The sequence below is a fragment of the Ammospiza nelsoni genome, chromosome 2 (genome assembly GCF_027579445.1).
Source record: "Ammospiza nelsoni isolate bAmmNel1 chromosome 2, bAmmNel1.pri, whole genome shotgun sequence".
Lineage (NCBI taxonomy): Eukaryota > Metazoa > Chordata > Aves > Passeriformes > Passerellidae > Ammospiza > Ammospiza nelsoni.
In genome coordinates, this window is record NC_080634.1 from 93,119,541 (window position 1) to 93,132,700 (window position 13,160).

At 40.0% G+C, this 13,160-nt stretch overlaps 1 protein-coding gene across 1 annotated transcript in view; it reads left to right on the plus strand.

Annotated features, from left to right (window-relative positions):
- The first annotated feature begins 9,150 nt into the window (after nt 1-9,150).
- The window catches only part of RASA3 (RAS p21 protein activator 3), a 152,862-nt gene continuing 148,852 nt past the window's right edge, over nt 9,151-13,160 (plus strand). Inside the window, exon 1 of the mRNA XM_059493761.1 lies at nt 9,151-9,165. The gene's annotated coding sequence lies outside the window, so the exon portion shown is untranslated. The remainder of the gene's footprint in view (nt 9,166-13,160) is intronic.

Consider the following 13,160-nt stretch of genomic DNA (forward strand, 5'->3'; position numbering starts at 1 on the left):
GCATCCTGGCCTGGATCAGCAATGGTGTGGCAGCAGGAGCAGGGCAGGGATTGTCCCTCTGTACTCAGCACTGGTGAGGCCCCACCTCAGTTCTGGGCCCCTCACTGCAAGAAAATTTCCACTGGTGCTGGAGAGTGTCCAGAGGAGAGCAAGGGAGCTGGTGAAGGGCCAGGAGCACAAATATGAGCAGCAGCTGAGGGTTAGCCTGGAGATGAAGAGGCTGAGGGATGACCTTACCTCTCTTTACAACTGCCTGAAAGGAGGTTGTAGCCAGGTGGGGGTTGGTTTCTTCTTCCAGATAACAAGCAATAGGACAAAACAAAATGGCCTCAAGTCGTAGGGAGGTTTAGATTGAATATCAGAAAACATTTCTTCATAGAAAGCATTGACAAACATTGGAACAGGCTGCCCAGGAAAGTGTTGGAGTCACCATCTCTGGAGGTATTCAAAAGATGTGTAGATGTGGCACTTGGGGACATGGTTTGGTGGTGGACTTGGCAGTGTGGTTATGACTTGTAATGGGACTTGATTTTTGAGGTCCTTTCCACCCTAAATTATTTTCTATGTCTACTTGAGAGATTTGCTCAATACATGTTTCAAGACACATGTGGAAAGATCTGCAAAGATCCCAGTCAGTTCTGTGAACAATACAATGATACTTAGTAATTTGCCATTAAATACCACTTCCAAGTTGTGAACTGGTTATTCTTTTCTTCTGTAAAAATAAGTTTATTTCTTCAGTTGCATGATTGGGTCAAACTGTATTTTCGGTTAAACAGAGTGCTTACTGGGGGCAGCTTTGAAAGCACTATAAAATTCAAGTAAACCAAAAAATGCAGGCATTTTACTGAACTTATCAAAAGAGCTTTTTCGGTTTTCATATATTTTAAACGTGTGTATATATATGTGCATTCATAGTTTAAGACCAAAATTTTAAAGTTTAGCCCAAAATATACTTGGGAGCAGTGATTTGGATGAAGCATTCCCCAGACCCCTAAGGCGAAGAATAAATTCTGCAGCTGAAAAGGTGGTAGGTGATTATGATGTACTCAGGGGTGTGGACTCCCCATGAGCTTTTGTTTAGATAAGGTAATGTGCAGTACTTGCCCCCTCTAATTGTTAATTACTCCTGTGCCAATATGTTTTGCTTGAGTTTATCTTGTGCAGCTGCTGCAAGCCTATGCCAGATGGCAAGCTAGCTCTTCAAGCATGAGGAATAGAACTGAAAGGGCCAGGAAGGTCTCAGATCCCCATGTAAGGCTCTGATCCTGTAGGCAGTCAGAGCTCTGTACATGAAGGGCTTGTAAAGTCAAGCCCTTTGCATGCTTTAGCCTAATGCAAATAGCCTCCCCTTTGATTTTAGTGGCTTGAGCTGTTTGCCATTTACAAGTGTGGTCAGATAACAACATTTTTAATCTGGAGGCAAACATCTTTATTCAAATTTGATTATCTAATTAAGATATGGAACCATACTTAGCCAACAAAAGAAGGCTTCTATTTTTTTTATTTGCTTTCTGTCTGAGAATGCTGAGTGCCTTTGTAAACAGGATATTTCATTTTGGCACATAATTTGAACTCCCAAGTGGGTGTCATTTCTTCTCCCCACTTCCTGGTTGGTTTCATAAGTAGGCCATGTACTTGTACTGGGAATTTTCATTGCACAGAACATGGAGCCCAAGTATGTCAAACTCTAATGTCTATCTTTGGTATTGGAGGTAACATAGCATTCAAAATATTCTTCTCTTTATAAGAACTCTGAATTACAAACAAGATTTTTTAAAAAATGTATATTTTTATAAACTCCATAGCAGAAAGTGTTTATCAGTCTGAGAAATTATAAACATGAAAATAAAATTGTGTTTACAGTGTAGTGATTAGTTGCATCAGCATAATATGTTATATGATGGAAAAAATGTGCCAGTACATCTATGCCAACCTCGGTATTTTTCTCAGAAAGGTCAGAGGATGAAAGTATGCCTTGTCAGGCAGCCAGAACCATTTTACAGCTGTTATTAGTTGCATGCAGCCTAGAGGAAATGGGCTACTGCCTTCAGCTCACAAAATCAAAGCCTGAAACTTGTTGTGCAAAACATTTAGATTGGATCTCTGAAGTACTTTAAACTGATCTTGATTCAAGTCCAGACTAGCTCTATGCACTTGTGACCATTTGCTGGCATTTTGTTTCTCTGATTTTTCCAGCAAATGTGAATTTTATTTTTCCCCCATATCTGCAGATTTGCAAACTTTTGCAAATTTTTGTGACTAGTGTTATAATGTGATATGTGTTTTATACCTTCTTTAGATCATGTTTGCAAATTTTGCTTTGATTTTTCACAGTAAGACTCACTTCAGCTGATGTCCTAAGACAGTGCAGTGGACAGAGGTGCCTCCACGTGTGTCCTCATTGTCAGGAGCTTGCACCAGTCAGGTCTGTATCCTTACTGTGTGCCTGCCAACTCATGTGCCTGCCAATCTGTGTGTCTTTTTTGTGTTGTTTAAGCTATCAGTCACGTTTTGCCTAGCCTAGGATATAGATGTGACGCTGAAATGCTTTAGCTGGTGACTGCTGGTGTGTTCTGAAAGTGTGATACAGGATGTATCAGTACTGCAAAATACAGTTATGAAGTTGGAGCAGCAGCAAAGATGAAGTAATTTGCACATAAACTTCACACGAGAAGCTCGCTTTCAGGGCTGTGAGAACATATGTAACAAAGGAGAGACTGAACTGCTGCAAAAGACAGAAAATAGAAAAGCTGCAGGGACTGTGACCAGTGCGTAACCAGTATTTCCTGAGAGTCTACACCACCTTTGCTTGTCTTTCCTTGTGTATTTTCACACGGATTTATGTGAGTGCAGCCAGGCTGCAGGTGCCCTCTGTTTGCTACGTACCAGCTGGCCCAAAATCCAAGGTGTGCTGGCCTCTGGGAGATGCAAGCCATGCCTGTTAAAGCTGTGCTTTCTTGCACTGTAACCTGTTAATTTGTATTCTAATTTGTGCTAAGCTTTAAACTAAGGAGCCTTAAAGTGCAACGAAACTTGTGCCGTGCAGGCTGTTAAAAGAGCTTGGCCAGGTTTGCTCTTTATGCTTCTGTTGCATGGAAGCCTGGCAGAGGTGGTGAGACCAAATTAAACCAATTATCAATATTATGCTGTTCAGCAAATGCTTCTGTTTCTGATGGCGTTAATGAAGTGGCAGGAGCAATTTGGAGGCCACAGTTCCTGCAATGAAGTGCTGGCAGTGCACAAATGAAGCAGCAAGCTGCTCCAGGAGGGACAGCTGGAGGATGGGGGTGGGAAGGCAGAGGCAAGCAGTGATTGTCTGTCTCCTGAGAATGGGACCAATTTTCAGTGCAGCTATGCCAGCTGAGCTCTGGGAAGGCACCAGGGAATCCAACTCAATGGGATTTAATTTGTGTGTATGCCTATAGATTATATATGACAGGCACGATTCCACATGCCTCCCAAATCATGGCACTGTACTTAAGCCCTTATACATAGATAATGCAGACGGGGAATAATCAAAGCAACCTTTGTCATGCTGAAAGCTGAAACTCCTGAGGGCAGAGTTTAATCAGTGTATTATTGGAACTAAAATTCCAGCCTTACTGTAGCGATTGTATTACTAGATGCCATATTTAATTCATGAAGAGAACTGTGAGTTTTAAAATGGAAATGAGACTCAAAATTTGCTGGTTGATGCAGAATGTAAAATTAATTTTTTGTTGGTCATGAGCGACAAAGAAATAGGTAAGAAAGCAAAAAATCTTTCTCATCTGTGGCTGAATTCCTTTGTCAGGTTATTGACAGTCCCAAAAAGTACTGAAAGAAAGTACTGCAGAAAGGTAGCTGTGATTCACTTCACAAGTTGCATCTCTGTTCATATACCAAAGAAGGATTTTCTTCTATTCCTTTAACAGTACATGTAAATGTCAAACTTCTACAGGCTGAAGAAATATTTCAGCATTACTTAAATATATAAGAAAATTATTACTTCCCTATGGTTTTTGTAGTATTATCTCCTTTTGCTCTTCTTTCAGACAAGGGAATTGCTAGGAGGTGGTAGTCTATCACTTCTGCATACACATATCTACTGTAACCGTTATTCTTGTGCTTGAGCTTGTGTGTTTTCCAACAGCTTTAGCAAGCTTTGCCTTAATTAAAAAAATAAAGAATCTGCTGATTCGAAAGAAAATGTGACAGTGAAATAAATCTGGGTTATATTTGGTTAATAAGGAAAAAGAGGATGATGCCGGATGTGGAGGTGACCAGGATGTTCCATTTCAGCTTTCCTTCCTCATTTAACTTTTCTTTGGCTGCTCCAGCTAGAAATGATGTTTGAGGGCAGGAACAACAGCAGGCATGGGGGTTTTTCATTACCTTCCCCTCTAACACAGTAGCACATCAACCATCACGTCTCCACATTCCTTCCTGTGTGTTCTTTGTTTCCACCATGGGCATGTTCTTTCTCCTGATGTGCCATATCATCCCCCAGGTATGGTTTAATAATTACTGTTCACAAAGTCCCAGTAGAAGTGAGCTTGTGAATTGGAAAGCTGTAGCAGAACTTCAGGATGACAAATTGCACAGTGCCTTCCTGAAACCCAATAAACTCTAGTGCTTCTACACATTGTGGTTCATATGTTTGTTCAGACTCTGGCTTTTCATCTGTAGAAGAGCAAAAGAATATCTGTACCTCTTGTTGGCGAGGAAGTGACATGCCCACATGATATTTCAGGCACCAGCCTCTCACTGACTTGTGAACCTGGACCTCAAACTCTGTGGTTACCTGTGTCCAGTCCTATGTAAATGTGCTTGAATTTGGGGTAGTGGCTGAGGACTGTGGAATAACTGTTATACTCAAGAGTTTAAACTTCTCTTATACCTGAGCTGATTTGCTTGTTGCCCTAGTTGGCTTGTCTTGGAATGCAAATAGTGAGAATGGTGTGGAATGACCCTCTGGTTAGTGTGACAGTAAACTTTATGCCAGAGTTCCTCAGCTCTGGGGTGAAGGTGTCATTTCAATCCTTCACAGCAGGCTGTATGGTGGGATGGAATTATTTTAATACTGAAGGGACAGATCAAACCACAGATTTAAACAAACTATTGTGCTGTACTCTGTCCTGGTAACCTCTGCTTGTGGCTGCATGACACTGATGCTTTTTTTTGCTCTTTTGTGCTGATGTAGTTTTTCAATACATACAAGTTAAATCCTACATCCTTTCTTTAATAAGAAATACCATTTATTTTTAGAAGTACATTTAAAACACAGAGCAGTTGAGGTGACTTCAGTGACGTTAGGATAAGGCCAAACATGAGTGTTGGAAAGGAACAAAGATCACAGAATAAGGAAGAAAGATCACAGAATCACAGAATGGTTTGGATTGAGAGGGACCTTAAAGATTGTCCAGTTCTAACCCTCCTTCCATGGATAGGGACACCTTTCACTAGCCCAGGCTGCTCTGAGCTCCATCTGACCTGTCTGTAAACACTTCCAGGGATGGGGCATCCAGAGGTTCTCTAGGCAAGCTGTTCCAGTGCCTCACCAGCCTGAAGAATTTTTTTCCTGGTATCTAATAAAAAAGATCCTCACTGTTACAGTTTTATTACAACTTCTGTGCCATAAAACTGTAACACCTCTTTCTCTCCCCCTTTTTTTCATGTTCCTGTTGCTGCATCAACTGAATACTTCAAAAGAAGGTTCCTTAACTTTGTAAGAGGAAAGAAAAACTTGAAAACATGAACTCCGCTTATTCTGTAACTAGAAAGCAACTATGAATAATATTAAAAATAATCACAATTCATATTTTAGTTTTACAACTTTTAATGCAATTATACAAGTGCAACATTTTTAGAAGATCTGACTCAATTTTTTAAAACTGCAGACAATATGGTTTCAACTCATTGTTCTTGCTTAAATTTGGGACTGGAAATCCTGGTGAATAATTTTATCCTGAAATCATAAAAACTCTGTTAAAAAAAGACCAACAAATTTGGAATATTTAAGTAATATTCCTTTTATTGTGGTAAATATGAAATAGTAATAAAATAAATACACTCATACTTGGTGTTTGTCCAGTTTAAAGGGGTGTGTGTGTGAATACCAGATTAGTCATTCCTAACTTGGACAAACCCTTATTGTGTCTATATTCATAGCTTTTCTATGGTAACCAACTGGATTATTGAGTTGCAACCATTTTACTGGATTTCATGTGTTTCTATCAATTCTTAGGAGAGCTATTTTGGTGTTAAATACTGCCAGGCAGTGAGTAAATGTTTTTCTACTTTACCAAAGGACTATGTGTCCTTACTTCTTCCTTCCTTGCTTGCTTAGTCTTAAATTCACCTTCAATTACCTGATTTAATGAATTAACCCACTGGAAGACTATTCTCCTTTTTAAAAAAAAATATTTTCTCTTGCAGTTGACCTTGCTCAGGATTTCAAGAGCACAAGTATAAGAGAAACAGAATGGAAGAGAGGCACAAGAATTGGAGTTAGAGGGGAAGGGTGACCTCTTGTTTCCCATGGCATTGAGCTGGTAGTTCATCTCAGTCCAATGTCTTTAAAACTTCAAAATGAGCTAATCAGGGGTTTTTTGACATGGTTTCTTAATGTAAGGCTATAATACTCACAGCAACTGCAATGAAGATAAAGCTGCTAGCCAGGATTGACAATAGTGAAAATGAACGAAGAACTTGACCCTGAGATTAACATTTCCTGTAACTCTTAACATTCTTTTTTATAAGTGGTACTTCAGTTCTCTTTTGTTTCAAGTATTTAGTTTGTAATCATACCAGTGCTTCAGTAGCAGAGTGTTTTCATTTTGGAGCCAGGGATTTGAAGAGAGTAATATTTCTACTTAATTATAAGGGAAGTGGCATTTGGTCAGGTGTTTTAGGTTATTATTATCCCAAAATGAAGCTTTTAAAGAAGAAAAGGAGATAAGAAATATTTGGGTTCAATGATGTAGCTTGTTAAGGATAGCTGGCTCCTTATATTGTGCCCTGATGATCCAGCTAGAACCACATGAAGCAGGGGAATTCCAGGGTGTTTGAGTTCAGCCATAAGGGCATAGAATATTTTCATTAAAAATAGAATTGCTACTAAAGCCAAGTTGTCATCTTCCTTCTGATAGCAAAGGAAGTTTTGGTTCATTAAATTACTTTCTGGCTCTTGTTTAAAGAGTTCATAATCTTTCTTTTAGAAATGAGCTACTGTTGAAGGAAACAGATAATCTGTGCCCAACAGAAGCTGAGTTTGTCTGTCCTGGCACTTTCCCATCATGGCTGGTGGCTTGAGTGACCTCCATCCAGCCATGGAGCTCTGTGGTTGACCACTGCACGGAGGTCACCTCCTCCACAGGGGCTCTGGACATACTCAATGCACTCTGGGATGTGTGTTGCTGCAGCACATTGGACCAGTCCCACTTCTGTCTGGGAAAACGAGAATCCCTTTTCCTTCTTGACCCAGACACTTAGGTATGGTGAAGCTTTTCTCTCTGGCTTGGTGGGTTTGGGGATCCTGCCCTGGGAAACTGCCACTTTTCTCAAGCCAGGAGAAAATTGGCAGTTTGCAGCTGTGTGGCATTCAGCAAAGTACTGTAAGGTGGTGGTTATGGTAGGTGGTATTTCTACTATTAGTTCAGTACTAAAAAGTCTTGTGTGCTAAAATTTTTGTCTCTCAGAAAAGAAGTTTTCATCATAGTTTCAAACATTTTCTACTGATCCATGTTGCAAATGAGAAAGGAGAAAATACCTTAGAAAAGCATATCTAAGCACAGCCTCCAACATGAGTGCAGATGAAATTCTATTTTAAATAAAGGAAGAGCTGATACTGGTTTAAGTATTGGCTTCAATTGATAACCCTACTACCCTTATAATTGCACATAATTGCTGCTACCCTACTTGGCTATGCTAAGATAATTTGTGATTTTAATCCACATTTTCTTTTGAAGAAGTGTAATTAAAAATAAGTAATACAGAATATGTGTCTGTCCCCCAGACCATAGATCAGTGGTGGTGTAACAGAATGGAAGATTATAACATGCAAAGAGTTGATCAGTCATGTGGTGCTGCTTCTCCTTGTTTCAAGCTGCAAAATCCTATTAAAAGGGAAGCTTGAAACAAATTTTATGTATTTTTAGTATTTTCACTCTGTGAATGCAATTACTGTGACAGCCACAAAAATTGCATGAAATCATGAGTAAAGAAGGAAGTGTTGCTGCAGTGGGAGAGAATTGCTCTGCTAAGAACTCTCCCTCATTTGTGGCAAGTGGCTCAGGGGCTTCAGAGCCTCTGAAGATTTTCTAAAACCCTCACTCTAAAGTATTTGCTGTCAGCCGATTGGGTCCTTGCTGGAGAGGCCTTGGATACTGTCATGGTTTGATGCTGGCATCAATTTTAGATGAAAATTGTCATATGGAAGAAAACTCCAAATCGTAATCAGATCACTTAGTTATGCTACAGTTGCTGCTGGCTTATAGTCATTTTCCCAGTTAGTCTTTTTCTTTACTAGCTGTTATAGTCTCAAAGGAATTTTGTTGGGAATTGTAAGGGAAATGGCTTTTATGTCATTTTGCTTCATGGTTTTTTCACTATATTGAAGACATAATGCCTTTAATATCTACACTCTTACAGAATACTTAACCCCTTAGTATCCTAAACTGTATGAATCCTTCCACCTGATTGTCCAACACACTCCAGCTAATTCTATATTACCGCGCCTGAGTGGGCGCAGCTGGTGAGAGAGAGACGGTGAATCTTGTTTCTTGAATCAGAAGGCTTGATTTATTAATATAAGATATAATACATTATAGTTATACTAAAAAGAATAAAGAGAGAGGTTTTGCAGAGCAGCTAGGCCAGGCTAGCTAGGCATAGATAGAAAAGAATCCACAACAAAGCTGTGGCCAAGGACTCAGTCCCCTGGCTTGCACTGGTGATTGGCCCTTAATTATAAGCATAAAACATGAACCAATCACCAATCAAAATAGGTGCCCCTGTTGCATTCCCCAGCAGCTGATAATAATTGTTTACCTTGTCTTCAGAGGCCTCTGGCCTCCCGAAGACACAGAAATCCGAAAGAAAGGATTTCTGTGGAGAAATGTCTGCGACAATTCTACAGTTCTGTTTACAAATTTTGCTAAGTTTAGCTGCATAGGTAAAAAGGTTAGTATCCTCACAAGTCCATTTTTGGTGTGGGAAGTTATTGTCTGCATAGGAACAACAGTATTTTAAACTACAGAAATCAAAATATGTTGATGTATAGGGTTACAATCACAAAATGGGTTTATGACTCCTGTTCTGCTGTTCACTATGCCAGGAAAGGGGTGACTTTCAGAATAAGGGCAAAGCAGGAAGGCTGAGGACAGTAAAACTTCCAAATGCTGTCATTATCCAAGAGGGAATAAGAATTCTTTGCTACTTCCTAAATTGCTTTCACAGGAGACTACTGGAATAATTCTATTTCTGGAACCTTGTCTTGTTCTAGATGTTCTTTTACTTTCCATTATTAACATGATCTCTTCCTTTTTCCTTCATCTTACTTTTCACGCTTGTTTCAGCTATTTTTCTCTTTTTTCCCCATCTCATTTAGATGCCTGTTTTTTTAAAATTGTTCTTGCAGACAGAAATGAGAAATATAAAATAAGCTGTCACTGCCTTGATTTAATAACCTTATATGTCTTGTTTTCAGGATTATTCTCTTGGCACCAAAGCTTGGTTAGCAAAGAAAGCTGACAGGTGCTTGCTGGTGATACAGCTGTAGTCCTCTTCCAGAGGAAAGAAAGGGAATTCTCCTTTTCTTTCATTCATGAGTACTGCCTGAGCCACCAGAGTCAGATCAATTTCCATCAGTCAGGTCAGTGGAAAGTCTGGTTCAGAAAAATTATTTCTTCAGTTGGAATAGGTAAAGAATGTCCTTAAGTAAAAAAGATTCTCACTTTTTGCTGCTGTTAGAACATACATGTGACTAGTAAAAGGTTTTCAATTGCAACAGAGGGAGAGTAGAAAAATACTTTACAAGATATGATATGACTTGTACTGCATTGAAGTTTGACTGTGGACTGGTGTCAGGTGAACTCACAGAAAGATCACAGAGTAGCACAAGTTATGGCAGATCTTGCCAAATACTTCCACTGATCCTATTTTCATGTGTAACTTTACTGAATTTCCCCTGGTGATAAAGAGATTTGCAGCAGATATCTGCATAAGTTTGCTTATTTGTCAAAAGACAAATGTCCTTCAAAATGGCTTAACCAATTTCTGAAATGGTGAGTGGAAAAAAGGTGTTTTCTAATGATTACTTATACCAGTACCTGTTAATTACAGAGCACAGGCTTAACAGCTGATGTGGGCAAGGCTACAGTATATATTTACTTTTCCATCATTTTGGAACTTTCTGACTATGAAACTCCTGGATTTACAACCATACTACTTTTTATATAATTGTTTGGTTGCCTCCACAGCAATTAAAGCTGCTTCATATTTTTCATTGTAGAAGCCTGTCTTTTAGTTGGAAGTTTCTTAGTCAAGTCTTAACTGTTTGGGTTGAAGCTTTCTTGCTTTGCTTTCTGCCTCTGATTAAACAGTTTTGGGAAGCTTTAGTAAAACTGATGTATCTGTATTCAAGAATTGTGTCCAGACAGAAGCTGGGGAGAGGCTGAGGTAGTTTTTGCTTTTAGTGCCACAATTTTAATTTCTTTTTCTTTTGAGTGCTTTCCTTTGCTGAGCAAGCCCTCTATAATTAGAACTGGGACCAAAACTTTTACAAAAGGATAGTCCTGGAATAGAAGAAATACCATTTACTGTCCTTCAGACTCAGGCAGATTTTGATGAGCTATGTTCAGAAAGTACTGGTTTCAAAAAATATTTGTTTCAGTGAACTCAGGTTAGAGGTCATGGGTAAGGAAGTGAATATGGTGAATATACAGATGGTATGAGCCACATACTGTATCAGATGCAAATGACAGAGAACACACCTTAAAAATCAACACACGTGACACAGAGGCCTAGCAGTCCAAGGCAATAAGGAGGATGGGTAAAGGCAGAGCTGATGCCAGCTCCCTGCTTGATGGGCAGTGCTGCAGCTTCCCTCTGGTTTATGTGGGAGGAAAGTTGGGAATTTCTGACTTAGAAGGCTCAAAGCCTGCTAGGTGGACATGGAAAAGCAAAAAACCCAATCAAGTTTCTTTCTCTGGAAAAGCTTGCTAAAACCTCTTATAGCCATTTTATTGCTGATTTTCTTTACCTCTGCTACTGATGAAAATAAGAACCTGGTTACTTTGCCAGTGTAGGTTTTGGAACCCTCAATGCACGTGGCCCCTCTGGTCACCTTAAATGTTGTTGCAGTGTCTGGCTGTTTCTCTCAGGGAACTGGTAAGCAGCTGCTTCTGGTTTCTTCAATAATTTTTAGATTATTTCTGAGAGCACCATTTCTCCATGGTGCACAGGCGGAGTGTGGAAAGGACAGCAGTTACAAATGGCCTAATAAAGTCTGAAGAGCACTCTGGGATTCATTTGATAAGAGTGGCTGCATAAAGTGAAAGGCTGTTAATTGTGTGGCTGGCTGCCACGTGCAGTTAATCCCCAGCACAAAAGTACAGCAAAATGTGCTCTATGAGCAGTTCTGATCCAGAAATAACTGTGAAGGAAAGAACAGAAGCTCAGGGCTACCTTTGGCTCTGTGATTTACACTGCCCACGAGGATATCTCGCAATGTTGGCCGTGTATTTTTCAGCTTGTTGCCAATCCTCATGCCATCATTGAACCTGATACTGAGGCTGGGACTTTGTAATTCTACCCAGAATGGCTCAGTTCTCCTGGTTCACTTTCCACAGCTCCTGCTTTCGTTTTTCTTCAATTAAACCAGAGGGGAAAACCATATAAGTAGAATCACACTTCTTCACACTTGTTTGTGTTCCCATGCCTGGGAATCCAGAATGTGAAGTATTCATCCATCTTCTGTTAGGGGGAATTTTGCCTGAAATTTTATACCTCCCTTACAGGGACTTGCTGCTTCTTGATCTGCATTAACTGGCCCTTGTAACCCAATCTTTTTGTCCTTCTTAAGAGGATAGACTTTGTTCAGTGTGTTCCAAACACATTCCTGCCTATATGGAATTTTGGGACATTTTGCAAGAGGAACAATTCTATAGCTTCATCTCAGATTAATGCCAACCCTCCAGTCTTGGAATTGCAGTAGTGCAGTACTGTAGCTGAAGGCATGGCTGGTGCCTGAAATGCTTAATCATCAATTTCTGTTACTTTGGTTTATAAGTTTCTCTTGTGTACAAATCTGATATACTGAGTTGAGAAGCACGAAGATAGTGGAGACAAGTCTACTGCCTCAAATGCCTTGGAAACATTCTGTGCTTTCTTAGACTGCAATTTTCCAGGCAGCTGAGTTGATCTCACAACAGTCTCCTGCCACCAAAAAAGCACAGGACCCACACTTTTCCTCCCCTGCTCATCTGCCCCCTGCTCCCGTTGGGTGGTCTTCTCCATCCCTGGCAGCAGCCCTGGAATTCATGACTTTGCAGAAAGTGGCAGAAAAACCATCCATGTTTGTTTGGTTTTGTTGTGTTAATTTTCTGCTTCTGTCACAAATTTAATTAGCTAATGGAGAGGTTTAGTGAAAACCAGAGTTGACCCAAAGAAAACAACAGGAGTTTGCCATTTGAATCATGAATGGAGAGAAGGAGTGGAAAGGAGGATCTGCTCCTTCTGTATCTTGTGTAATCACAGCTTCAGCAGTGGGATTAAGTAATTCTTGCTGGTGCCTGCAGAGATCTGGATATTATTCATTATTATTCACTAGTGACAAGCTGTAAGTGTTATGATGTGGATTTGCATGATGTGGATTTGCATGATGTGCCCATGACCAACTCTGCCTCAGGTGAAGGAACTGTGAAAATGCCAGGATATTTGTGACAGTGGTGTGCAGTGAGTTCTACCGGGGTTATTTCAGCTGAGCAGCGTCAGCTTTCTGGATACACTTTAAGTCTTGGTGAGTAGTCAGTCTATCAAGAAGTAGACTGGCTGCAAATGAATCACTGGAGATAACAACCACCACCTGAACTATACAAAACCTTCACTTCAAAAACCTGTCTCTGTTGTTGACTGTGGATTGCTGTGCCCAGTTTGGGATGTGAATTTCCTGCTGA